This window comes from Triticum urartu, chromosome 1A (assembly GCF_056163025.1).
Source record: "Triticum urartu cultivar PI428250 chromosome 1A, HENAU_Tu73, whole genome shotgun sequence".
Taxonomy (NCBI): domain Eukaryota; kingdom Viridiplantae; phylum Streptophyta; class Magnoliopsida; order Poales; family Poaceae; genus Triticum; species Triticum urartu.
This window is the reverse complement of record NC_141873.1, coordinates 413,932,456-413,957,593: the sequence shown is the minus strand read 5'-3', so window position 1 is coordinate 413,957,593 and position 25,138 is coordinate 413,932,456. Positions and strand designations below refer to the sequence as shown.

The following is a 25,138-nucleotide window of genomic DNA, read 5'->3' as shown; positions in this document are numbered from 1 at the left end:
TCTTCTAGTCGTGAGCAGAGGCTTCATCATTCCTTGAGCTTGATCGGGAAGACTTTCTGAAGCCTTTCTTCTTGGTGAATTTTTGGAACTTCTTCACAAGCATAGCAAGTTCCCTTCCAATGTCTTCAGGATCATCAGAACTGCTGTCAGATTCTTCTTTAGATGAGGAGACAGCTTTTGCCTTCAAGGCACGAGTTCGCCCATTGTTTGGACCGTAGATATCTCTTTTCTCAGAAAGCTGAAACTCATGTGTGTTGAGCCTCTCAAGTATGTCAGACAGATCGAGTGTCTTGAAATCAGGACGTTCTTGAATCATCAGGGCTAGGGTGTCAAACGAACTATCAAGTGAGCTCAGCAGTGTCTTGACGACTTCATGTTTGGTGATCTCAGTAGTGCCAAGGGCTTGAAGCTCATTTGTGATGTCAGTGAGTCGGTCAAATGTGAGCTGGACATTCTCATTGTCATTTCGCTTGAAGCGGTTGAAGAGGTTGCGAAGGACACTGATTCTATGATCTCTCTGGGTTGAGACGCCTTCATTGACCTTGGAGAGCCAGTCCCAGACCAGCTTAGATGTTTTCAAAGCACTCACACGGCCATACTGTCCTTTGGTTAGATGACCACAGATGATATTCTTGGCAGTAGAGTCCAGTTGAACGAATTTCTTGACATCAGCAGCAGTGACACCTTCTCCAGCCTTGGGAACGCCATTCTCGACGACATACCATAGGTCGACATCAATGGCTTCAAGATGCATGCGCATCTTATTCTTCCAGTAGGGATATTCAGTTCCATCGAAGACGGGGCACGCAGCGGAGACTTTAATTATCCCTGCAGTCGACATAGCTAAAACTCCAGGTGGTCAAACCGAATCACATAGAACAAGGGAGCACCTTTCTCTGATACCAATTGAAAGTGCGTTATATCGACTAGAGGGGGGTGAATAGGCGATTTTTATGAAAGTCTTCAAAACGTGGGAGTTATGAAGACAAACGATAGAAATAAACCTAATACCCTGCAGCGGAAGGTAGACTACACTAGGCAAGCCATAGTCAAGTATTCAATAGAGTGAAAGCACAATGACTAATAGCAGCAATGTAGTAAGGATCAGGTAAGAAGCCATAGTCAAGCCATAGTCAAGTATTCAATAGAGTGAAGCCAAACAGAACACGCAGTCACTCAGTGAAGACAAAAGATAGTGCAAACATACAATGACTTCACAAGGAGTAACAGTAAGTAAAGGGAAGGGAAGATGAAACCAGTGACTCGTTGAAGACAATGATTTGTTGGACCAGTTCCAGTTGTTGTGACAACTGTACGTCTGGTTAGGGCGGCTAGGTATTTAAACCTTAGGACACACAGTCCCGGACACCCAGTCCTGAACATGCAGCTTAGGACACCTATTCCTCACCGTAATCCCCTTGAGCTAAGGTCACACAGACCTCGCTCAATCACTCTGGTAAGTCTTCAAGGTAGACAACCAAACCTTCACAGACTTCGTTCACCGGCAATCCACAATGTCTCTTGGATGCTCAGAACGCGACGCCTAACCGGCTGGAGGATGCACAGTCCTCAAGTGTAATAAGTCTTCAGATCACACAGACAAGAAGACTTAAGTGATGCCTAATTCTCTTTGGCTCTGGGTGGTTAGGGCTTTATCCTCGCAAGGAATTCTCTCTCAAAGGCTTCGTGGTGGGTTGCTCTCAAACGACAAAAGCCATACTCTCAATCTGAGCAGCCAACCGTTTATGGTTGTAAGGGGTGGGCTACTTATAGCCACTTGGCAACCCGACCTGATTTGTCCGAAATGACCTTGGGTCACTAAGGAACTGACACATGTTCCAATGGTCAGATTTCAAACTCACACGGCAACTTTAATTGGGCTACAAGCAAAGCTGGCTTGTCCGACTCTGGACAAGATTTGCTCTCATAGTCTTCACTCGAAGACATAGGTTATGGTTAGGCATCACTTCAGTCATTCTGACTGGTTCTCTTGGACCCCACTTAACAGTACGGTGGTTCCTATGACTCAACACAAAAGAAAGAGAACTACGAAAGATCTAAGTCTTCGAGCTCCATAGGCTTCATGTGGTGTCTTCTCTTGTCATAGTCTTCAATGTGAATATCTTCATATACCACCTCTGACTTCAATGTCTTCATACATTTTTAGGGGTCATCTCTGGTAGGAAAACCGAATCAATGAGGGACTTCTACCTGTGTTATCCTACAATTCTCACAAACACATTAGTCCCTCAACAAGGTTTGTCGTCAATACTCCAAAACCAACTAGGGGTGGCACTAGATGCACTAAATGCTGCACTGTTATTCAACTTACATCGACAATTTTAATTTCGCTGAAATCATGTTTTCTTTTCTATGTTTATCTATGTGGGCGACCACTACTACCTCCATGTTTTTTTTCGTTCTAGCCTATATTGGTGTTTGGCGATCCTGTTCTAATTAATGTGTATAGTTCAAGCCCTTGTTTCTATCTAAATGTGTGCACAGAAGTTCTATTACCTTCTGAAAAATTACTGGTGCATTTTTTGTTTCTCAAAAACAAAATAGCTTGCTCATTTAAGCTGTGGCATCCCTACTATTAGCTTTCATATTGTGTCTCTGTTTTCTTGTGTGAGAGTATGTCATTTTAACTAGCTGGAGAACAAAAAGCGTGGTACTAGCTCAGTTTGTGTTATTATTCTAAATAACTATCCTTTTCTTGAATGGTCTGTTCATAATATATTTGCCCTAGTTTTCTGATTCTTCTCTACTGATTCATGTAACAGGGCGACTGAGGAAGGCATGTTGCCGTTTTGTTTGTTCCCAGCCCGACTATGGTTGTCCAGCGAGTCCGGCATATTGTTATTTGCCACAGTTTTTCTGGTTCTTCTATACTGATTCATGTAATAGTGCGAATGAGGAACCATTTTGTTTGTTCCCAGCCCGACTATGGTTGTCCAGCGAGTCCGACATGTTGTTCATCTGTCTATGGTCATCCAACTATTTTGGCATGTTGTTCATGACGCGAGCGGGTGCCTAGTTTTTGGTTGCTATGGAAGGAGCGGGTGCCTAATTTGTAGTTTGTGACTTCATGGTACTATATTACACTTGTAGTCGTTATTGTGATTGCCATTGTACTACATGATCTGGTTGCTCTTATTTGGAGTATCATGTGTGTTTTCTATCTCTGCCAAGTTAAATAGTAGTTGAAATATAAAGACTGAGCCTGATAGATGGGACCCAGTTACCAGAACCTGACAAATGGGACCAAGTTACCAGAACCCGACAACAGGGACCCACCTGACTAGTTGACCCATATAAAAAACGAAAAATGAAACTCTTGAGATAAAAAGGCCATGGCCCAAAAATAAAAAAGCTGTAATGTTGCGGTTGGCCCATGAAGTCAATCAATAGTTGACAGAAAAAATAAATACTAAAAAGGCTGAATTAATGGGCTCGGCCCATGTAAAACACCTAATCGGACCGGGCTGAATCTTGTCAGTGATCTTTTCAATTGGTCGCAATTTTGCCACGTCAGATTGCCACGTCAGATCGGACGTGGCTTGGGCAGACAACTAGTGACCAAAACAAAAGGTCATGGGTTCAACGACCTTCTGTTTTGGTGGTAAACGTCTATGGCCTTCTCACAGAGAAGGTCGTTAATTGCAGTTTACGACCGCCCGCTTTTAACCTTCTATTTTTGGTCACAAAAAGGTCACAAATGAAAAACTATGACCTTTTAGCGGCCAATAGTGAGGGTCACAAGTTGACATATTTCTTGTAGTGAAGAAAGTTTGCGGAGAACACCAATGAGAACCTCATTGCTAAACAGCTACACCTGGAAGCTATGACCGACATGCTAGGCCGGTCTCACAGCCTTGCTGAGCAGCTTGCGCAGCAGTTCCCGCGCAAGGCTAACCTTTCTTGAACTATCTTCGAAGTGGTCTCAATTTAGTATTATTTTGTTACGCTACAATGGTGCATAGTTTTTGTAATCTGCTTCTTCGTTGCGCTTTATGATCACTAGTGGCGAACTTTGATGCCTAGTGGATGTAATATACCATAAATCCTTTATTGTATAGTGTAGGTTTATTCTTAGTTACTATGCCGTAATTTCTTTATTGTATAGAGTAGGTTTGTTCTTAATTCCTACTACTTACTGCCATCATTTGCTATCTGAAAAAAAAATCAGATGTAGTCGACCGGGCCGAAACATTTGCCTCTAACAGGCCTGGTGTTTAGCGGGCCACAATTGGGCGGGCTTGCATCTTTCTTGGGCCCGAATGATTGGGGCCATCACACTTTGCGCGAGGCCCACAACTTACTCCGACCTATATTTTAGTTGGGCCTTTTGTGGACCCAACGCTTCATTTGGCCCATGTTGTGTTGGGCCATTAACAGGCTGAATATTGTACAGGCCTGTTATGGCCCGGATGAAACCATGGGCCTTTAGCAGGCCGAAATGCATATTGGGCCTCAATTTTCACTAGTCGTCGACGGGCCTTCAGCAGGCTGAAATGTAGACCGGGCCTTTTGGGGCCCATTTATATCATGGGCAGTTACCAGGCCGAAACATATCTCGGGCCTTAGTTGGCCCACTGATATCATGGGCCTCTAAGAGGCCGAAAGCCTAGTACAAACATCAACGGGTCGAATTATGCGATGGGCCTTTAATAGGCCCAAAGTCACGTTGGGCTTAATTGTTGCCACCTTTATCACGGGCCGTTAGTGGGCCCGATGTCCTGTCAGACCATATATGGCCCATGGGCAGCACGGGCCATTCTCCCAGGCCGAAAGTCACACCAAGCTGAAATGGGCCCGTGTCTACATCGGGCCTCTAATAGGCCGAAAGTCACTGGGCTGTAATTGGGACCAAATATTCGACGAACAATTAACGGGCAGATCTGGCTTCGGGCCATAAATGGGCCCAAATATCTGGCGAACAATTAACGGGCCAGATCTGGCTTCGGGCCGTAAATGGGCCTTTATTAAGCAGGTCGTTATTAGGCTGGCCCACTAGTACCTAAGTAAGTACTACGTGCCTTTTGACTGGGCTGGCCTTTTTAACCTATATGGGCCTCTGTTGGGCCATGCCACGTGTCGACGTATCATAGGGGCTTTGGGTCCAATGAGTGGATGACATCTGTCCCAATGGTGAGCCGACACGTGTTGCCTCCAGCCAATGATGATTTTACACGTGGAAAATCCCCATTGTTCGAGGCTATTAATGGGTTATCAGATCCAAAACCGGACCCGATAGCTTAACAACGTTCCGTTACGCTGGATGCCATGTGTCGGTCACCGTTGACGAAAGCACTTCTGTGACGCGCGATATATCATCATGGAAGTGGACACTTCCGTGATGATAATTTTGGTAATGTCATGGAACACTTCTACGACAGCACAGGTATGACTATCTTGATTCTATCATAAATTTGTCATGGATGTACATGGATGACAGAAAACGTGACCTACTGTGACAAACACGTATCATCACGGAAGTGTATTTTTTTTGTAGTGCCGCCGCCGCGCCCCTACGCCGGTTTGAGGACTTCCCCATCCTCCCTCGGGCCCTACTGCTGATGAGGCCCTACCTCGGGGTTCGGCAGCGGCGGTGGGGGACGTGGGTCACCGACATTACGGATCGGGAGATCCACAGCCGCCGGTGGCTCGGTAGTTTCCACACGGATGAGCTCGCGGCCATGGAGTACGACCGTTGGTAGGTCCGCTACCACAACGCGGCATCTAGGCTCAATTTCCCCTTCGGCGCACATCCAATCGTCCTCGTCCCACCGGAGCCAGGGGTGGTGAGCTCGGCTATGGCGCGAGAGGACCGCCAGGCGTGGGAGCGCCTTGAGGCCAAGGCCGCCAACGAGGCCTACATGCAAGAGCTTCGCCGGCAGCACTCAAAGCTTGTGGAGGCGAAGAGGATGATCTTTTCCAACACGGAGAGCGGTGAGCTTATTGTGCTCTCCTCCGATGACGAGGTTGAAGAAGGTGAGGACATCGGCGTGGAGGCTGTCGAGGACGAGGAGATTGACATCGACGAGTGGAGGAGTGTCTTCCCCAATGACCCCGACGACGGAACCGGCCTGGACCTAGCTCGCGGCACACCATACATGATGAGGAAGGAATGGCTCGACCGCCACTTCGACCGAAAGTAGTTTAGTTCAGTTTAAATTTATGTTTTATGTTCGATTATGCAAAACTATCTATGTTTATGTTTGAATGCATGCTACTTTCGGTTGAATGATATGCCTCCAACGTATCTATAATTTTTGATTGTTCTATGTTATTATATTATCTGTTTCGGATGTTTAATGGGCTTTAATATGCTCTTTTATATTATTTCTGGGACTAACCTATTAACCGGAGGCCCAGTGTGAATTTCTATTTTTTTTGCCTATTTTAGTGTTTCGCAGAAAAGGAATACCAAACAGAATGAAACCTTCGCGATGATCTTTCTTGGACCGAAAGCAAACCAGGAGACTTGGAGTGGAAGTCTGAAACTCCGTGAGGCGGCCACGAGGCAGGAGGGCGCGCACAGGGGGTAGGCGTGCCCCCACCCTCATGGGCCCCACGTAGCTACACCGACGTACTTCTTTTTCCTATATATACTCTTATACCCTAGAAACATCATGGGGAGCAACGAAACCATTTTCCACCGCCACAACCTTCTGTACCCGTGAGATCCCATCTTGGGGCCTTTTCCGGTGATCTGCCGAAGGGGTAATCGATCACGGAGGGCTTCTACATCAACACCATAGCCTCTTCGATGAAGCATGAGTAGTTGACCATAGACCTTCGGGTCCATAGTTATTATCTAGATGGCTTCTTCTCTCTCTTTGATCTTCAATACAAAGTTCTCCTCGATGTTCTTGGAGATCTATTCGATGTAATACTCTTTTGCGGTGTGTTTGCCGAGATCCGATGAATTGTGGATTTATGAACTTTATTATCTACGAATATTATTTGTTTCTTCTCTAAATTCTTATATGCATGATTTGATATCTTTGCAAGTCTCTTCGAATTATCGGTTTAGTTTGGCCTACTAGATTGATCTTTCTTGCAATGGGAGAAGTGCTTAGCTTTGGGTTCAATCTTGCGGTGTCCTTTCCCAGTGACAGTAGGGGCAGCAAGGCACGCATTGTATTGTTCCATCAAGGATAAAAAGATGGGGTTTATATCATATTGCTTGAGTTTAAACCTCTACATCATGTCATTGTGCTTAATGCGTTACTCTGTTCTTATGAACTTAATAGTCTAGATGCATGCTAGATAGCGGTCGACGTGTGGAGTAATAGTAGTAGATGCAGAATCATTTCGGTCTACTTGACATGGACGTGATGCCTATATTCATGATCATTGCCTTAGATATCTTCATAACAATACACTTTTCTATCAATTGCTCGGCAGTAATTTGTTCACCCACCGTAATACGTGCCATCTTGAGAGAAGCCACTAGTGAAACCTATGGCCCTTGGGTCTCATTCTTATTATATTGCATCTCTTTTATTTACATCGTTACTATTTTGTAATCTTTACTTTCCAATCTATACAACAAAAATACCAAAAATATTTACTTTACTATCTTTATCAGATCTCACTTTTGCGAGTGACCATGAAGGGATTGACATCCCCTTTATCGCGTTGGTTGCAAGGTTCTTGATTGTTTGTGCAGGTACTAGGTGACTTGTGCGTTGTCTCATACTGGATTGATACCTTGGTTCTCAAAATTGAGGGAAATACTTACGCTACTTTGCTGCATCACCATTTCCTCTTCAACGGAAAACCAACGCATGCTCAAGAGGTAGCAAGAAGGATTTCTAGCGCCGTTGCCAGGGAGATCTACGCCAAGTCAAGACATACCGAGTACCCTGTAGCGACCCAACCTCAAACGGTCAAGTCTTTGTGCTTAAGTGTCATCCCTGTATCGGTAATGCTGACACACACACTACTTCGAAGGATTTACAACAAATTAGCAATCACACACTTATTACATCGATAGTCTCAAGAGTGAACTTAATACAATAATATGGCTTAAGGCCATCTAAATACGATAACAGTGGAAGGCTTGGAAGATAAAGTGAGTCCATCAAATCCAACGGCATAGCTGAGTGCACAACAACGACCTAGCGCACCTTACTCTTCATCTGAAAATTCTGCAACATGATATGTTGCAGCCCGAAAACGGGTCAACACATGGAATATGTTGGCCTCCATGGTTATGGGTAAATCCTCCCGAGTTCGGGGCGAAACGAAGCTTCTGCTGAGCTCCTGAATTGTACTTTCCTTGTCCATACTTCCTTTTGCGGCTCTCAATTTGTTGCTGCTTTCCTTCAATCATGAGGGCCTTATCCACCAATTCCTCGTAGTTGTTAAATGTTGCCACCATCAACTACACACTCATCTCATCATTTAGCCCTTGCATAAACTTCTCTTTCTTCACGGCATCTGTGGCCACATCATCTGGGGCATAGAGAGCTAACTTGCTAAACTCCTCCACGTACTGCCCTATAGTACGGTTGCCCTGGTGTAAGTTGCGAAACTCACACTTCTTCATGCTCATAGGTCCAGATGAAACATGAGAAGTACGGAATGCTTGCTTAAACTGCTCCCAAGTAATATTGGCTATAGGGAAGGTGGTTGTGTAATTCTCCCACCATGAGGCTACAGGTCCATCCAATTGATGTGCGGCAAAACGCACCTTCTCAGCATCTGTGCAACCTGCAGTGGTCAACTCCCTTCCAATCTTGCGTAGTCAGTCATCTGCAACTATGGGCTCAGTGCTACTGGAAAACACCGGTGGTTGTAACATCAGGAAACAGGCTAAGTTGTCAACTGGTGGTGGAGGTGGGTTGTTCTTATTGTTGTTGTTGTTGTTGCCTTGATTCTGAACTAGCAACTACATCAGTGTATTCTACTGTTGGATCAACTGAGTTAGCTCCAGTGGGAAAGCAAATCCGGGGTCACGTCTCGGAGGCATCTGATGGGTTTAGAGGGGAGAGAACTAGAATAGAATGAGGTCTAGTGAGAAAACACTACCAATATGCACATGAGACAAACACAAACATATCACTCCCAAACAATTTCAAGCAAGGGAATACAATCGATCTAACTATCGTTACAGTGCCCAGACTACTAATATGTACATGGAGAAAATACTACTAATAATATGGTGGTCTACTAGAAATTTTGATCGGTAGAAGACTCCATGATATCTTCTCCAGCTTTGTCTTCATAATCATCATCACTGGGGTCGGAGTCGGTGTCGTCGATGATGATGTAGTCCTTGGGATGGTCATCATCTCCTCATGGCGCAGGGTCTCCCATGAATACTCCTAGCTTCCTTGTCAGGTCGTCATTCATCTCCACCAATATTGTGATTTCCTCCTCATATCCTTCACGTGTAGACTTGAGTTCTTCTTCTAGCTCCATGTTCCTAGTCATCAATTTCTTCAGGTCTATCATGCTTGCACACATTTGGTTTTCCAAGCGTCGAATGTGCTGCTTTAACTCCTGGATGTAAGCTGCAATGGACCTGTCCTTCCTGGAGCTGATCATCTCCCATTGCTCATCTCGGTGCCCACATATCTGGTAGATGGTGTCCTTAAGATCCTTGTGATAGACTTCGTCGATGCGTCCTATGGCGATGTAGGCTGCCATGCTCTTTCCTAGACTCTAGGTTGGTGCATCAAAGGAAAACTCTATGGGCTCAGTTACTGGCGTGAAGGTCCTTCCAGGAACTTGAACTCAAATCATCCAACGTTCCTCTTCTGGTAAAGTGGCGGTGTAGGTCCCGGTGAAACTTGGTATTCCAATGTTCAGGTACCTAGTGACTTCCTTCAAGTGTCATCCAAAAGGTGTGTCTTCATCCGGCTATGCAAACTTGTTCCTCGTGTCCGCCATCCTATAGAGTAGAAAATGGAGAGAAGTCAGAAATGGGTAGAGAAGAGTGACCTATGGCTTATCTTAGTGGTCATATCCTACATTCAACGTGTGCTCTGATACCATCTTGTAGCGACCCAACCTCAAATGGTCAAGTCTCTGTGCTTAAGTGTCATCCCTGGATCGGTAATGCTGACACACACAATACTTCGAAGGATTTATAACAAAGTAGCAATCACACACTTATTACATCGATAGTATCAAGAGAGAACTTAATACAATAATATGGCTTAAGTCCATCTAAATACGATAACATCGGAAGGCATGGAAGATAAAGTAAGTCCATCAACTCCAACGGCATAGCTGAGTGCACGACAACGACCTAGCGCACCTTACTCCTCGTCTGAAAAGTCTGCAACATGATACATTGCAGCCCGAAAATGGGTCAGCACATGGAATATGCTGGCAATATTACATAGTAGAGCAATGAAACAAGTAAATCCTATCACTACATGCATATATGGCTGTTGGAGGCTCTATGGTTGTAATGTTTTTGCGAAAAGCCAATTTTTCCCTACAACAAAGGAATATATTTTATTTAACTACAAAGTTTGTTGAAATCATTGAGAAGGTTCCTCCAACTCAATCCCCATTAAGCAGTATTAACAACCCAACATATTAATTTAGAGTGATGAGATCAACATGATAATCCAAGAACCAAATACTCAAGATGTCCATAACCGAGGACACGACTAACCATGATTAGTTTGTTTACTCTGCAGAGGTTTCAGCACTTTTCCCCACAAGATTCGATCTCCTCTGTTGGATTTCTCTCACTACATAATGTTTGAGAAACGGATGACCGAGACACAGTCTTTCAGAAACATTTACTCTTTACTCTGGGTGGACAGTTACACCTACTTTCCCCTACATCTACTAGCCCACCACTGAAAGAGTTCATGCAACATACTCAACTATGCTAGATCCCATAATATCTTGTGGCTGCACACGGAAGTTTCTAGCATGAATAATCTTATGATCCCTTTGAGCCTGGGTGGCGAACCATAGGATGATCGTACGGGTACTCCGAGATATCCTAGGACAACCCTGGATTCTCGAGGTGCCCGCAACCAATCCACCCAGATGTGTATTTAAGTAGCCACCTTAAGTAAACCATTAATTAATAATCTCACATCTGTCACGGATACACTCAAACCCAAACCACGTCTACGAGCATAGCATGTCAATATAATCATAAAGTAGAAGTAACTCCCAAGATTTGATAATAAAAGGGAAATAGGTTCTACCTCATCATCTACTTCCCAAACCGACATGTTAAGAGATTCTACTCATGCAATGTTTGAGGGTTGCAACTAATGCATAAAAACTGGGTAATAAAGGGGCATGACCAATGTGTTACTTGCCTTGCTGATGATCCGCAAAACCTAGTGACTCATAGTAGCATGCTGCGCACTCCGAGAATTCTATCGCAAACAAACAATACCATACATAAGCACTCAAGCAAAGATGCAAGGGTAAAACTTCAAATAAGAAGATCAAATCTAAAAGTTCAACTCAAGAGGTTCAATTTGCAAAAAGATTCGAACAAAACGGAGGTACGAAACTAAAACTACGGTCAAAAGAACTTCGAATACAAATCTGCTTGCAACCAAATTTTAATTTGTCAAAAACCTTGTTAAAGTCGATTAAACATAAAGAGGGGTTCGAGACGAATATTTGGGCATTGGTTTGAAGATTAGGGGCTAATCTGTGATAAAAATAATTGCGGATAGGTCCTTGGCCGAAAAATAAAATAAAAAGAAAAAACTAACGAACGAACGTTTGCTGTCTGAACCTAACCGGCGAACAACGTTCGTTAAAACGAATGAACGGACGAACGTCTGCTAAGTAAATAAACCGATGAAAAACCTATCTAAGAAAATAAACCGGCAAACTAGAAAAAAAATCGTGGTTAACCGAGAGAAAACCGACCGGTCAATGGGGTCAACAGCGGAGGCTCTGGCGAGATCCAACGTGGTGGCGGGGAAAGGCGGCGACGCGGCGCGGCTAGGGTCAGGGTTAGGGTTAGGGCGGCGGCTGGTGGGCTGGGGGCGGCCTCGGGCCTCGCCTTATAAAGGCATGGCCGGACGGAGTCCGGCTCGGGCATGGCCCGTATGTCGGTTCAAATTTTTTTTTAATGATTCTGCTGAGAAAAGTCCTAATTAAATAAATAAAAATCTAAAAATGCCAAAACAAATTTTCACCGTCTAAATAAAGTATTTTGAACAAAGTGAACATTTTCTTGGCCTAAAAATGCAATTTTGAAAAAAAATGCATATTTTTCTAATTCAAATAAAATAGCAACAAAATTCAAATAAAATAATTTATTTGATTTTAACATTTTTCCTCTAATATTTTATTTAGTTTGGAGAAGTCATATTATCTCCTCTCATATATTTTTAAGATGAAATATTTTCGAAGAGAAAAATAATAAAACCAAAATGATCCATTTTTCAATATTTGAAAAAATATTTCAAATATGAAAATAATAAAATCCCCAACTCTCGCCGTGGGTCCTTGAGTGGCTTAGGATTTTAGGATCACAAAACCAAAATGCAAATAAAATATGATATGCATAAGATGACCTATGTATAACATTCCAAGTTGGAAATTTGGGATGTTACAAACCTACCCCCCTTAAGGTGAATCTCACCCTCGAGATTCGGGTTGGGTAGAAAATAGGTGTGGGTGGTCTTTCCGTAGATCATCCTCTCGTTCCCAGGTGGCTTCATCCTCCGTATGGTGGCTCCACTGAACTTTGCAAAACTTGATAACCTTACTGCGTGTGACTCAGCTGGAAAACTTGAGAATCTTGACTGGTTTCTCCTCATAGGTCAGATCACTATCCAACTGAATTGCTTCCAGGGGCACTGTGTCTCTCAAAGGGATATCGGCCATCTCTGCGTGGCACTTCTTCAACTGGGAAACGTGAAACACATCATGAACTCCTGACAGTCCTTCGGGTAACTCCAACTTGTAGCCTACTTCTCCCATACGTTCCAAAACTCGGTATGGTCCTACAAATCTTGGGGCTAACTTTCCCTTAACTCCAAAACGTTTAACACCTCGCACAAGTGACAAACGAAGATATGCTCTATCTCCGATTTCATAGACTACCTCCTTGCGTTTTGAGTCTGCATAACTCTTCTGCCTGGACTGAGCTACCTTCATTCTATCTCGAATCAACTTAACCTTCTCTTCGGACTCTTTGATCAAATCGGGTCCAAACAACTGATGGTCTCCAGCTTCATCCCACATTAATGGTGTCCTGCAACTCCTTCCATACAAGGCTTCGAAGGGTGCCATTTTCAAACTAGCTTGGTAGCTATTGTTCTATGAGAACTCTGCGTAAGGCAAATTATCATCCCAACTAGATCCATAATCTAGCGCACAAGCTCTCAACACGTCCTCCAGAATCTGATTGACTCTCGCGGTCTATGGATGAAAAGCTGTACTGAACTATAGCCTGGTGCTCAAGGTCTGGTGTAGCTAGTGCCAAAACTTTGAAGTAAACTGTGTTCCTCTATCCGATACAATGGTTCTCGGAACTCCATGAAGACATACGATCCTGGTCATATATATCTTGGCCAACTTCGCACTCGTATAAGTGGTTTTCACTGGGATAAAGTGTCGGATCACGGGTTCTGACAAAACCCTTAAGGTTAGAACACTGGGTGTGCGCGAAGATATCCCCCCTATCGATCCACATCCTAACTTAGCTAAGATCTCACGAACTAAATCAACAAACTCGCAACCCAAAGGACACAAGATTTATACTGCTTTGGGCCACCGTTGTGGTGTAATACCCTACTCCAGTGTGGTAGTGGATTGCCTCTTGGGCCGAGGATGAATAGTACAAGGGGAAGAACAGCCTCCTAAGGTTGAGGTGTTCTTGCGCTTGGTGGGTGTGCCGCCAAGGATGTGGTGGCTCCAATCTTAGATCCCTTCCCTCCCTAGCTACGGTGGTGGCTAGTTCTATTTATAGTGGCCTTGGTCCTCTCCCCAAATATTGAGCGGGAAGGGATCCAACAACGGCCAATTTGAAAGGGGAAAGCTAGTACAAGCTATCCTAAAAAAGCAGTCTTCGCCTGCTAAAGGCTCTGGTGGTGATGCCGTCTTGGGATACACAGTGACCTCCGTCTTGCTGTCCTCCCGGTCTTGGTCTTGTTGCACCAATATGGAAATCTTTGCTTGATGCCTCGGTACTCCGCGCATGCACTTGCCCCCTAAGCACCAAAGTGGAAACAAGGATGCTGCGCGCGCTGGCGCCCGCCTGGTCTCGATCGTCATGGCTCACATCACGAGAACCTCGCGAGGTTTGCCTGGCTTTGAACTCTCCGCCCCTCACGAGCCACCCTGGTGGGACCGCTCCTGAGGAGGTCTTGTGTCGTCCGCCTCGCGAGGCTTGGCCCCTCGCGAGGGTCTTGATTCCTTGTTGATGAAGATGGGTCGTACAGGCCTGCTAGCAAAGCCACGCCGTGGTCCGCAGGCAGGCAAGTCTGGGGACTCCCGTTCCCAGAACGTCGATAGTAGCCCTCGGGCCCAAGGCGCGCTGGGGCTTGGCTTCGAGGCGAAGCCAAAGGTCAAGTGCGGATCGCCGCGGTCCCCAATATCCTGCGGCCTTGGTCGACGCGTGGCGGTTGATTGGATGTGGGCGTCTCCGCTTCCCCTCGCTACCTCGGTAATTGCCCGACTTGACAAGTCCCTGTGACATGCAAGGAAAACCATCATTACACGTGATCGTGGGCGGCGCTGGTTGGCCTTCTCCTGGTATAAATGGGAGGGGGCGGAGCGCTCGGTCGCCCATCCTTCCTCTGCCTCTTCCGCTTCTTCTCCTTCCTTGCTCCTCTCACTACTACAAAAATGGCTATAGCTAATATGGACATTAATGGTGCACCATGTATGTGGTGCGCCATTAGTGGCCATATTACTAATGGCGCACCTGGTGTGTGGTGCACCATTACTAGTTTTGTCCTGGCCCCACACACCTCCCCAGACTTAGCAGTGGCGCACGAGGGGAAAGTGTGCCATTAGTTATTTTAACTAGTAATGGCGCACCAGTAAGAGATGCGCCATTGCTATCTATACGTATGGCGCACCCCCTACCAGTGCGCCATTGCTATCACCCCTTATCCCCTCCCTCTAGTCACGTTCTCTCCCCTCCCCTTCCTCCTGACACACCCACCCACGTCCTTGACTTTGGTCTAGATCGGGAAGCCCCGACCGCCCGCCTCTTCCTCTCCCTCCCGACCACAGCAAGCCCCCTTCCCCCTCCCTCACACCAGATCTAGGTCATGGAGCCGTGGTGAGCTCCTTCCCCAACCCTCCTCACCAGTGCTGCTGAAGTAGGCCCGCCCGGGCTTGGTGAGGTTGAAGACGGAGTTGCCGTCCTCCAGCTTGAGCAGCGGGCCAGACACGTCGCAGGCGGCGAAGGCCTTGGCGGTGAGCTGCATGGCGCTATCCTTGTTGGGTGGGTAGAGGAAGAAGAGAGCGTCGCTGAGCTTTACGGGGACGTACTTGGCCCACCGCACGTACACGTCAGGCTTGCTGGACGGCGGCACCCCCCACGCATCGAGCCCGCCCACCATGTACTGAGCGGCGGTGCACCCATCCATGGAGGTCATGGAGATGCACAGCAGCAGCGCCAGAGCTGCTAGAGTCGCCATTCCCACCGACGCTGCCAAGTTGAGCGCTTCGTATCATCGTCTCCTGCGCGCATCCGGCCACTTCTTCGTTTCCCAGGTGAGCTAATTAACACCCGCTCCCTCCCTGTCATTTCTCGCACGCTCTTGTTTCGCTAGGAGTCACGAACATCATGCCATCTGAATCTTGGGTTCTGAACTTCTGATCCAAGTTTCCCTGGGCAACATGAATGTCATATAACATCCGAATCTTGGGCTATCAGGTTGTATAGTTCTGGCGTTCGTCAGCTCCCGCTTACAACCAAGTAAATTTTGACAACAAATTCACTTCTGCACTAGTAGACTATACTGGATAGGGATGAATAAAGTCACTGCAGTCTTGAGCTTATTATAACTTGTCAGTTCAGACTTCAGACAAAACTTGGGTCTAGCTTTAGCCTAAAACTTGGTGAAATACCAACAACTTCACAATCACATGTGTCACCAACCAAGTTTACCAGCTACAAATTCTCTATGGTGAGCTGGAAAAAAACACTCCACATAGCTCGTATATTCTGGTCTTCTTCACCTTCCTATTTCAACCAAGTACTAGATGAACCGATTGAAGCCTTGCTCGTTGATCAAAATTGCAGCTTTTGGCCCAGCTGGGTCTGTAAAAGAGCAAGGAGGAGGCCGCCAGGCAAGAAGAGGTGTTGGGGAAGCTTGACAAGGTGGTTGTTTCCTCCTGCCATATGCGAGTTGGTGTTACCTTTTGGTAATTTATCGTCTGGTGAACAATATGCATGTTTGAAATGCAGATTGTGAAAGAGTGGGTCAAGGAGTTGGCTATTCAGAGAGGCCAAGTCAACGCAAATGTCGTGATTTTCACCTTCGGGTCATACCTTCTAGGGGTAATGTACATGCTTTGCGTTGCTTATTTTGGAATTAGCGCTGTTCTAGAGAATAGGTAATATATCTGAGCATGTATCACTAGTGCAGAACCGGGCAATAGCACCGGTTCATAAGGCCCTTTAGTGCCGGTTCGGTAACCAACACTAAAGTGTGGGCACTAAAGGCCCCCCCTTTAGTACTGGTTCAGCACGAACCGGTGCTAAAGGGCAACCACGTGGCACGAGCCAGCTCCGGGGGCAGGGAGCCCTTTAGTATCGGTTGGTGACACCAACCGGTATTAAAAGGTTGGCGGGTTTTGGGTTTATGATTTCTTTTTCATTTAATTTTGTGTTTTACATTTAATTCTTTTTCATATATATATATATATATCATCGAATGTCTCACAACCACCATTAATTCACACATATATACACACATGTATATATATATATATACAATTATCTAGCTATATACAATTTCTCCTAATCGGGGCCTTCGGAGCCAGTGGCATTAGCCTAATTGGTGCCTTCGGAGCACGATGACAATTGGAAGTGGTTCATGGGGGCGGTAGCGAGTAATAGTATTCTCCTTTGGGATCTAAGACCTGGTCGAGCAAAAATCCCGCTATTTCCTCTTGAATTGCTTCTATGCGCTCCTCTCTTAGGAGCTGCTCCCGCACCTCTCTGAACTATTAAGAAGGATATCAATATGCATGTGTATTAGTTGTGTGACTAGATGTCGATAATGGTGTAAAAATTGTGAACAGTGTTCTGACAAACGTACCCAGTCCTGTCTTTGAGATCTGCTCCTTTCGGACGCCATCATGCGAATGTTCTCGCAAATGTAATATGCACAGAGATTATTCCCCGGCGCCTGCTTCAGGAACTTTACGAGAATGGAATTTGATCAAATAATAATTAATCAAGCATGATAATTAAAGAGATGGCAGCTAGCTAGCTAGTACTACTTAATTACTTACCTTGGGTCGATACCATTTCAGCTTTCGTTTCCATTGGCCTGGAGTGACGCTGATGAACTTTGCCCAAGCCCTGCCCGCCGACAAAGAAAATGAATAAAGGGGTTATTAAATAGTTCATATCAGGAAATGACGAACTAAATAGGCCGAGCTATAGTTAATAATGATTGAAATTACCTGTTGACTATCCCAAACAAGATGGTGTAGTCAATTGGTTTTTTAAGTAGTGAGTCTAGTATTTCAACTGTTCCTTCATCAACTTTAATGATTAACAAGATCCAGTAAAATTTGCATGCACACACGTTTGCATGTCTTAATTAAGTGGGCATATGTAAGCAAAAACATGTAGCTAGCTAGTAGGCAAAAACAGAATTTGTAGTACAAGACAGTGTGACTCACTTGAAGTTGTAAGGAAGTAGTATATCTTCATTGGTATTGAGGCGCTTGAAGAACTCTAGCATGCTTTCCTCTACACTTTTTTCATAATATGCATCTAATTTCCATGTGTATTCATTAATGGTATTTGGGTCAATGAATCCAATGCCATAGCGTCCACCTTTTTTCATATCATACATCTTCATCCTGCATAATACCAGAGAAAAGAATATAGTGAGGATAATTACAGGTAATGATTGATCAAAATGATCACTACAGCTAGCTTGAGACTTAAATTACAGAAAGAAGTAACTTACAGACAATAGCAACTGATGATAGATTTGTCGTGTGCGTCTTGATTGTATAACTGAAATAGTTCTGAATACTCAATGGACACAGCTTTCTGATGGAAGTAATGATCCTTCTTGACATTCACCATGAGGGATTCTCGATTGGAAATCTTGGTAATGTCCATGTACCATTGATGCAATTCATACATCCTCGTTGGGAGCTTCTTCACCTCGTCTGGCTCGACCAAAGGTTGGCCCCAGACATATTTCCGTTTATTTACTCCTCTCTAATCAGAGACCTGGGCTCGATATCGAGGAGTTGTCCAATAGTGATTATGAGCCTTTCAGCCTACTCAATATGCTCCTCGGTTATTACCATATCGCCCAGCCCGGGAACGTTAATAGTTTGCCCACAATAATATTGGGCGCGTGTACTCTCATTTGTTATTGGCACAACAAGTGGGGGGATTGATTGCGCCGCCTGTTCTCCCAGCAGGGGAACGGTTTTACTGCTCCTTTTGCCAGCTGATTTGCTCGAGCTCGAGCTCGCCTCTTTCTGTAGACGTGCTCGATTTAACTTCCTGAGGTGGTGCTCATAGTCTGTGTCAACAGGCTTGGGAGCTGGTGCTCTAGCCATACGAATGAAGTGGTCAATCTTTTCCTTAGGTACTTTCTCCCTTGGCGGCGGTGGAAGTTTCGGTGCAAAATGGGCTTCCACCTCGGCCTTCGAAATGGCTGCGCTTTCCTCCTCGGACTTGTTGTAAGGCCTCTATGGAAGAGGCGCGAGGCTGCCTGGACCATATTGAAATCGCTTGCCTCTGCCCGTACCTCCAGTACTACCTCGACTTGTACCGCTACGCACCATAGATGCGGCGGTTCTCTTCCATGATTGCTGAGGCGGCGGAGACGGCTGACGTGGCTGAGTTGGAGGAGGAGTGTCCTAAAGCTATGCCGGACTTGGAGGAGGAGTGGCCTGACGCTTTGCCGGACTTGGAGGAGGAGTGGTCTGACGCTGTGTCGGACTTGGAGGAGGAGTGGCCTGACGCTTTGCCGGACTTGGAGGAGGAGGAGTGGCCTGACTCGTTGGTGGACTTGGAGGAGCGGGAGTCTGCTGACTCGGTGGCGGACTTCGACGAGGAGTCGGCTGACGCGGTGTCGGTGGCCTTCGAAACATGATGCAATCCTTTCTCCATAGGATGATACGATGTTTGGCCTCTCCCATTGTGTGCTCCTCGTCACCTCCAGGAATGTCATGCTCTAGCCCCGAATATTGGTCCACCACCTCATCAACCAAGACACAAGCATAGCCCGCTGGAATCGGGATGCAATGGAAGGTTGCCTCGGGGGGATTTGTAAAAGCAACGGCGTCCGCCACCTTCATGGATATGTTCTTCATTTTGAAGTGTAGCTCGCAGTTAGTGTTCTCCATGATGTCATCCATGGGGTATCTATCCAGCATTGCGTCACCCGGGGCGGAACCCACGCTGCTTCTCGGCATGGATGGGACGGTGCTATCCAATGCTGGATCATCCGCTAGCTGCTGCAGCTGCTGAGACCCCCTTTGCTGGCAAACTGAGTCAATCTGCTCCTACTGCCGCTAGAATTTGACTGCCAAGTCTGCGTGCGCTGATTCTAGGCCTTGAAGGCGTTCATAGTCCAACTTCCTCTGCTCCTCCTCCATCTTCCTCTTCTTCTCCTCCGCAATCTTCTTTCTCGCACGGGTTCTGTAGTCGGTGTTCCAGTCCGAAAACCCCTCATACCATGGAATAGCGCCCTTGCCTCATGCTCTTCCCGGGTGTTCAGGATTTCCCAGGGCACGCGTAAGCTCGTGGTTTTCTCTGTTGGGCTGGAACACCCCCGATCGAGCCTCTTCTATTGCATCAAGTGGCTTATCTTCGGCTTCGTCCAGACATGCCTTCTTCGAAACTTTGCCTGTCTTTAGGTCCAACTCCCCCCATGCGCATAGAACCAAGTCCTGCACCTGGGGGCCAGCTCAATGTTTCTGGAGTGACACCTGCATCCTCCACCTCTTTCTCAGACTTATCCCACTTAGGCATTGCCACCGCGTAGCCACATGGCCCCAACTTATGGAACTTATCCTTTTTTGCGGCATTGGCCTTGTTTATTCTCGACCGTTCCTTAGATAATTCTGATTCCTTGAATTTCACAAAATCATCCCAATGAGCACTTTGCTTCTCTAGTGTTCCCTTGAATACTGGAGTCTTCTTTCCTCCCTTGACGTACTGGTCCCATACATGATTCTTTTGGTTGTTGAATGCAACCGCCATCTTCCTAAGAGCAGCGTCCTTGACTTTCTCTACATCTTCATCTGTGAAATGATCTGGTAGGGTGAAATGTTCCATGAGCGTTTCCCAAAGCAGAAGTTTTTGTCTGTCGTCGACAAAAGTAAGATCTGGACGTGGCTTTGCTGGCTCTCTCCATTCTTGAAGGGAGATCGGGAGTTGGTCCTTCACAAGAATTCCACACTGACGAATGAACTTGTCCGCAATCTTCTTAGGCGCTAATGGTTCGCCATTAGGTTTGATGGCCTCGATATTGTACTTTACGCCCTCCTTCAACTTTTTGTTCGAGCCTCGTACTGTCCTGCTGCCTGAAGATTTGCTCGATCCGGATGGCTGAAGGAAGAAAGATCGATTCGTTAATATATATGTTCAAGTCATTTAAAACATGTGATGATCACCAAATGCCTGCTTATATAAATATACCTCGCCGATCTTTGTTGTTTCAAGATCAACATTTTCTTCGTCATGTTCATAGTTCATGACTTCATCAATTCGGTTGTCGCGATCGAATATCATATCACCCTTCCCGGTGTTGTTTAGATATTCGGAGCCATCATAATTTTCTTCATTCTGATCATCATCTGGCCCGCGAGGATTGCGTATGATATTCAACATGGCCTCTTCTCCCTCTCTACCGGTATTGTCCGCCATAGGTTTTATTTAACTAATCCAAAAGAAATATATTCAAATTACAATACATGGATGCAATCAATTAATAAGGAAAAACTAAATCAATCATAGTACATAATAAGCATCTTCGAATATAATCTCGAATACGTCGTCTCGAATAATAGATATAATCTTGAATACATCATCTCGAATAATATATATAATCTCGAATAAATCATCTCGAATATTATATATCGAATACATCACTAGCTAGCTAGCTAATAAAGATCGAATACTAGAGAGTAATCTAGGCCACTCGCGGTTCCTGAGGCACGGGCGGTGGACAACCAAAGTGAAGGAACCATCACTGGATCATAGCTCGGGTGATCTCCCGAAAGAACCTGCCAGGTATTGGAGAACCAGACGTCCATAGCAGCCATGTAGCGATGGATGTGCTTGTCCTCCTCCCTAACACGGCGACGTACCACCTCCGGTGGGGCCGGCTCCCTCCGCCCCGAAAGTGGCCCACGCGAACACCACCAAAGGAGATCAAGGTCGACGATGCGACCCGGGGCCGGGTTCCTCACCAACCGTCGCGCCCCTGCAGGTAGCACCTCCCAGTGCCAGCCCGGTAGAGCCCAGTCCTGGACATGGGTCCTCAGAAGCAGGACGTCGTCGCGAACTGGTTGACGGCGAGGATGCGGGCCAGGCATCGTCGACAACAAATAGTATATGCCGCAAAAGTAAAGTAACATCTTTTAAATGATGGATTGTGATTTCATATATGCAAATTCTAAATTTTATAACTAAAACTAACATTTCTAATATTTCTATAACTAAAACTAACATTTATAATATTTCTATAACTAAAAAACATTTCTATATAACTAACATTTCTAATATTTCTATAACTAAAAATCATTTCTATATAACTAACATTTCTAATATTTCTATAACTAAAAAACAGAAAAGTTGCTAACATTTCTATAACAATGTGTGTGTGTGTGTGTTTGTGTGGTACATGGCGGCCGGGGCAGGAGCTCACCGGCGAGGCACGACGACGGGGGGCGGCGACGGGGACGGAGACGGGCGGTGACGACGGGGATGGGGACGGGGCAGCGATGAAGGGGACGGGGACGGGCCGGGTGGGGACGACGGGAGGACGGGGTGGGGCGCGGCGCGGCGACGGGGACAACGGGGACGGGGACGGCGACGGGGGTGGCATCGGGGGGCGGCGGTGACGGGGCAGAGGAGAAAGAAGCAGAGGGAGAGATGAGAAACTGACAAATTTTTTGAAGTGTTTTCTTATATAGAACAACCTTTAGTACCGGTTGAAGCCACCAACCGGTACTAAAGGTCTGTTTTGGCCAGGCCAAGTGGCGGGAATGGCACCCCTTTAGTACCGGGTGGTAGCTCCAACCGGTACTAAAGACCCCCCCTTTAGTATCGGTTTGAGCCACCACCCGGTACTAAAGGGGGTGCGCTGGCGCGGGTGCGGTGCGTCATGTTTAGTCCCACCTCGCTAGCCGAGGGGTGTCCGCACTGGTTTATAAGCCCCAGTGCGGTAGCTCTCTCGAGCTCCTCTCCAAAGCAGGCCTACTGGGCCTAAATGTTCTGTGCTGCCCTGTGGGCCTACTAGGCCTTTGCGGGCCTGCATCCTGGCCCAACAACAGGTTGGGTTTCTAGTCGTTTGCAGGCCGCTATGGCGCAGTTGGCGGGCTTTTTTATTTTCTTATTTTTTTTGCTTTATTTATTTTTGAGTTTTTTTTTGCTGTATTTAGAGTTTCTTTGTGAATATTTTTGCTTTAGGTACAAAAAATTACAAACTTTCTGTTAGTGCCGGTAGTTTACAAATTTGAATAGTTTAAATTTTGAATTATTTGAAATTTCTGTGAATCACTAGTTTGTGAATAACTTAACTTTGAAAATAGATTTTTTAGTGATTCTTTTTTCTTATGTTTAATATTAGTGTGTTTTATCATTATATTCAATTTGGTAATGCTTAGGTTATTTAAAAAATGAAATGCCTTTGTAATGGATAAGTTTTCGTCCGAAACCTTGATACTTCGAAAGAGATTGTCCATTTTGTACACGAAGTGCATCCAGTTTTTGCGGTAACCCTCTCTACTTTTTTGCACATGCTATGTGGGTGAAATTATGATACCATGCCAACTTTCAACCTTTTCTGAGTTCATTTGAAATGCTTTTCAATTTCAGGGTCATTTAGCGGGAAAAATCATAACTATTACAGAGATTCCCTCCTGGGTGTGAAATACAGAAGAAAGTGAAGCCAATCACATCCCAGATCTTTGGGTGTCAAACTTTTTCTTCGCGTGTGTCCCTTTGCGCCGTAGCCATGGAAAATCTTCTTCATTTAACTGGATGCTCGGGGTCAATATTCACTGTGAATGGAGCAATTTCATCAAACTTTTCATAATCTTCTAACATGTCTGTCTTGTCATCCACTCCCATGATGTTTCTCTTCCCAGAAAGAACTATCTGGCGCTTTGGCTCATCGTATGATGCATTCGCTTCCTTATCTTTTCTTTTTATCGGCTTGGTAGACATATCCTTCACATAGAAAACCTGTGCCACATCATTAGCTAGGACGAATGGTTCGTCTGCATATGTAAGATTTTTGAGATCCACTATTGTCATTCCATACTGCTAGTCTTCCGTTACCCCGCCTCGTGTCATATTGACCCATTTGCACCGAAACAAAGGGACCTTCAAACCACGTCCATAGTCAAGTTCCCATGTCTCCTCTATGTAACCATAATATGTTTCCTTTCCTGTCTTGGTGGTTGCATCAAAGCGGACACCACTGTTTTGGTTGGTGCTCTTCTTATCTTGGGCGATCGTGTAAAATATATTACCATCTATCTCATACCCTTTGAAAGTCATTATATTCGAAGATGGTAACTGGGACTGCGAGTACATGTCATCTTCAATAGAGGCGTCATGCATGGTACGTGTCTGCAACCAGCTGGCGAAACTCCTGGTTTGTTCACATGTAACCCAGTCATCAGACCGCTCCGGGTGTTTGGAGCGTAGAAAATTCTTGTGTTCGTCCATATACGGAGCCACCAAGGCGGAATTCTGTAGAACTGTGTAGTGTGCTTCAGTTAGAGAATGTCCGTCCATACATATTATTTGATCCCCTCCTAGCGTGCATTTTCCATCCAGTCTGCCCTTATGCCGCGATTCAGGAACACCAATCGTCTTAAGGTCAGGAATAAGTCAATACAAAACTCAGTGACCTCCTCATTTTCATGGCCCTTGGAGATGCTTCCTTCTGGCCTAGCACGGTTATGAACATATTTCTTTAAGACTCCCATGAACCTCTCAAAGGGGAACATATTGTGTAGAAATACAGGACCCAAACTGTTAATATCTTCGCATAGGTGAACTAGGACGTGCGTCATGATGTTGAAGAAGGATGGTGGGAACACCAACTCGAAACTGACAAGACATTGCACCAAATCATTCTCTAACCTTGGTATGATTTCTGGATCGATTACATTTTGAGAGATTGCATTGAGGAATGCACATAGCTTCACAATGGCTAATCGAGCGTTTTCCGGTAGAAGCCCCTCAATACAACCAGAAGTAGTTGCGTCATAATCACGTGGCAGTCATGAGACTTTAGGTTCTGGAACTTTTTCTCTGCCATATTTATTATTCCCTTTATATTCGATGAGAGGCCAAACGGTACCTTAATACTGAGCAGGCATTCAAAAAAGATTTCCTTCTCTTCTTTGGTAAGAGCGTAGCTGGCATGACCCTGATGTATGTTGTCTTTTCCGTGCATACGTTGCTGGTCCTCCCGTGCCTCAGGTGTATCTTTTGTCTTCCCATACACGCCCAAGAAGCCAAGTAGGGTCATGTAAAGATTCTTCGTCACGTGCATCACGTCGATTGTGGAGCGGACCTCTAGGTCTTTCCAATAGGGCAGGTCCCAAAATAGAGATTTCTTCTTCCACATGGGTGCGCGTCCGTCAGCGTCATTCGGAACAGGTTGTCCGCCAGGACCCTTTCCAAAGACTACCATATCATGTACATCAGCACCAGTACGGTGGTGAGGGTTCGTCCGGTGATCCGCCTCACCTTTGAAATGCTTGCCTTTCT

The 25,138-nt window shown here is 45.6% G+C and overlaps 1 pseudogene; it reads right to left on the bottom strand.

Moving 5' to 3' along the window:
* Window positions 1–15,221: 15,221 nt before the first annotated feature.
* On the bottom strand, window positions 15,222–15,611 carry LOC125532887 (early nodulin-like protein 8 pseudogene; annotated as a pseudogene).
* Between the last annotated feature and the right edge of the window lie 9,527 nt (window positions 15,612–25,138).